The sequence below is a fragment of the Haemaphysalis longicornis genome, unplaced genomic scaffold, assembly GCF_048455015.1.
Source record: "Haemaphysalis longicornis isolate Haplotype H1 unplaced genomic scaffold, Haemaphysalis longicornis Haplotype H1 scaffold_12, whole genome shotgun sequence".
In the NCBI taxonomy this organism is placed as follows: domain Eukaryota; kingdom Metazoa; phylum Arthropoda; class Arachnida; order Ixodida; family Ixodidae; genus Haemaphysalis; species Haemaphysalis longicornis.
The window spans coordinates 14,581,921-14,585,592 of NW_027526225.1; the positions used below are offsets into that span (position 1 = coordinate 14,581,921).

The following is a 3,672-nucleotide window of genomic DNA, read 5'->3' on the forward strand; positions in this document are numbered from 1 at the left end:
AAAACAAAAGCCCCTTTGCAGGGAGCGGTTGATTGGGTGAACGGAACTGAACTTGGACAACTAAATATACCACGTGATACCTGCATTATTTTGTATGTATTAATGCTGAAATGACATTGTAATTCCTAATTATGCTTTGCAGTAACGGCAAAAATGCGCAGAGTTAACTTGCTGTTGTTGTGTCTTGTCATAGTAATTGAAGTTCATTGAATGATCCGCCTTCTCCAGCTGCTTCCCCAGTTGCTGTTTTCCTGTAGTATTGGTGTTCAGGAGGGAAAAGGGCTGGGAAACGGGCCGATGTATTATTACTCGCTAATTAGCTGTAAGTAGCTTTATACAACGTGGGTATCTAAGAGCGTCGCAGTATATTTTATTGACTACGGAAAGGCTTGTTGTCAAGAAAAGCAGTAAATGAAGCCACGCCCTTTTGCGTTCATTGTAAACAGTGACGCAGAAAATGTCATCCAAAGTTAAGCTCGGATATCGCACGCACTCACGGCCCTCCGCGAGAAACAACTTTAGCCAGTATTTACGCGCTAACGCGGCTAATATCTGAGCTTTGTTTCGGCCTCAGCGGGCGTAAACGTCCGCTTAGACGCATATTCCCGCTTTCCGAATCAAATTAAAGCCATCACGTGAGCCGAGTTTGTATGAGCTCTTATGGGGGCGCATCGCCAAAGCCTCCGCGAGAACGAAAGTTTGCCGAAGCCATGAGGAAAAGACCGCCACTCCAGTAGCGCATTCCATGCGCATGCGTCAGCAGCAGCACGGCAGAGCTGTTTTTGCGTTGATTCACGGTACAGTGGGGCTGCAACGGGTACGACGACGACGTATGAAAATCGGGACTGCGTCAACACTTTAAACGACAGCAGCGCTCGTATCTTCCAGGATTCCCTCCGCTAATTTTATGGTCTTCCGCATGCAGCGCCACCAGTGGCATTCCCAAGCGGGTTTCTGAATTGCTCGTGCGATGCGCCTGATATTTACTAAAGAAATTCTCGGTCACGCTGGCGAGAACCGTTACCGCCGTCCCGTTAGCAGTTTTAATGGGTTGATTGCGGCGTGCAACTGGGAATTTTTTTATATCCCCGGGCTGTATTTCCCGTTCGACGAAGTGGAGTTTTGCCAGGAGGCGCAAAAAAGGTCAGTGCTGCTTATTTATGTGCTGGTAACGGTTGTTATTCAGTGACATCCTTGTTAACTGCGTCCGATAAACATACCGCTTCTCTGCCCGTTATTCGTGTGTCGTCCATGCTTGTGGTCGCGGCGTGTAACATTTTGTGTTGTAGAAACGTTTGCAGCCGTAATTTACCAAAACTTCCGTGTTCGTGGGTCAGAGTCGGCTGGACATTTCTGACTGCGTGCGTTAGCCAATGCTATAAGGAAGTTGCTGGTTTGCGCGTTTCATGATTGGATTTTCCCTTACTATGTGGCTTTGCTTAGTTGTATATTGAAGGTTGCTCTCTGCGGTAGCGAATCTTCTCGGGTTAGTCGCTCGCTATAATCGCGCGTGCACACGTGTACAACTTCCAAGCAAGTTTGTCGGAGCGTCCGTCCTTATATTTATTGGTATTTTTAAAACTTTCGTGGTAATTGCGGCGTTGTGTTAGTCTGCTGAGTAGAATACATTTAGTGTGCTTACCAGACCGGGAGTCTTCGACCTTGCCCGTTGCGCGCAAGGTAGACGCTATTTGAGTTGTGTTGATGTGTTTTCAAGGCGTCATCTTACGTTTATCTGTTCCATGATTCCATGTTTCATGTTTATGTTCCATGTTTCTTCCAATTCCTTTGACCAATTGAGATGATCTATTTTAAATAACATTGCCTGAAGTGTAGAGAAATGGAAGGGACAGTTGTTGCCTTAGCAGTACCGCAGTAACAAACGTTTCTTTTGTAGAGGGCAAGAAATGTGGAAACACGCAGCGGGTATATAGAAAGTGTGCTGCCGTTTCTATGCTGTTAATGTCAGTGGCAACTTGAGACTTCAGGATAATTATCCAATATCCATAATTAGTGGTTGCTACTTCACGAACCGCGTTAGAAATAAGCCACTCTTGCATTTTTATGTCGTCAATGTCGGTGGTAACCGGAGAGCCGAAATAATTTCCGACAACGCTCAGGTGATAAGTTCTTGCATCACTACGCGTTAGAAATAAGCCACTCTTGCATTTTTATGCCGTCAATGTCGGTGGTAACCCGAGAGTCGAAATAATTTCCGACAACGCTCAGGTGATAAGTTCTTGCATCACTATGTGCACCCAACATTAACCCATTTCTGTGCTTCCTTGAACTTAGAAAATATACTGCGAAAGCAGATTGCTACATTCTGTATTCGATCTGTATAACCTGTCCAGATGGCTGACTGTGAAGACATTTGTCTCTACACCGGTAGTTTGCGACAATTGCTTTCCTTTGTCTGAAGAACAGAAATTAAAACGAATTATTTCCATTCCTTACATATACCTCTGAAATCATGGTTGTGTCATTCACTGTGGCTGAAGACATCTTCGGCACGCCGAGGCGTCGTCGTGACAAGTGTGGCAGATTATGAATGCATTGTGGAAGTCATAAAGCCACGAAAGAGTGCCCCTTGAGTGTTGCGTATTATACAGACGTTCACCACACCGCATGGAGCAATGACAGGTGAGCATAAAAATGTTCAAATATTTTTGTTTCGCCTGAAAACGTTACCAGGGCTCGTGCTGCAAAATAAATTTTAGCACAGCTAATCAGGCATTGTACGAGATCTTGTAGTACTCCCTTCTTAGAGGGAAGCGTAAATTTATGCTTCAATATTTTTATACTGTTTTTATTTTCTAGGAAATAGGGCGGACCGGGACTTAAAACAATGGAACAAGGAATGCATACTGCCATTTTCCTGGTTATTGAAGGCGCGTGTTCACCGTTCATGAAGGCGTGTGTTCACAAAAAGGAAACACATGAAAGCCGTTGTACGGGATGAAATCATTGCATTCTACAAGTAAGTACGCACTCCCAGTTCTGGAACTTTGATGGTCCCTTTTTAGGTAGTTGCAATATACTAATGGCTTCGGAACACCGTTTCAGTGACAACTTGACCTGTAGGTGAAAACGACAGTAAGCTTTTGGGAACACGTTGGCAAAACTTTCCTGGAAATGCACTCCGAGGAGGCCCTGCCAGGAACGCCTGCATCTCAATTTTAGTTGGGTAAGTTGGCATTTTATTTTTGTGGGACTGAATTTATGGTAGTGTTTATTGAAGCTGGCATTTTATTTTTGCGGGACTGAATTTGTGGTAGTTTTCTTTGTAGCAAAATCTTACTGTTAAAAATAAATCGTGAACTCCAATATTGGGAAATACCTTCACATTCAGCCTGTTTCGGATGCTGCAACATGTGGACAAAAAAAACTTATATTTTGCATTCAAGTTTTGCTAACATTTTGCTTTCACATTGAGAGTTGCTGCTGTGATAATGCGGCACCACGGCCACGCCCAGTGCGGTTGCTTTCCAGAATTAGAGAACGGCCATTGACAGTCTGTGCTAATATTTTTTGTACATCGTTAGCAGCATTCCCAGAAAAGAAACCAAGAAATCACTGATATTTCAATCGATTACTGTGCTATAAAAGGGGTATCCTAAGCAACTCACTTCTTTAAAGCCATCGTCTAACAAAATTTTCTTCTTCCTTCCT

General features: G+C 44.0%; 1 long non-coding RNA gene across 1 annotated transcript; it reads left to right on the forward strand.

Moving 5' to 3' along the window:
• The first annotated feature begins 1,050 nt into the window (after positions 1 to 1,050).
• LOC144161873 (uncharacterized) lies at positions 1,051 to 3,236 on the forward strand. The gene is made up of 4 exons (XR_013320512.1): positions 1,051 to 1,143; positions 2,502 to 2,643; positions 2,821 to 2,980; positions 3,067 to 3,236. It is a non-coding gene; the product is annotated as an uncharacterized LOC144161873 (long non-coding RNA).
• The last annotated feature ends 436 nt before the right edge of the window (positions 3,237 to 3,672 follow it).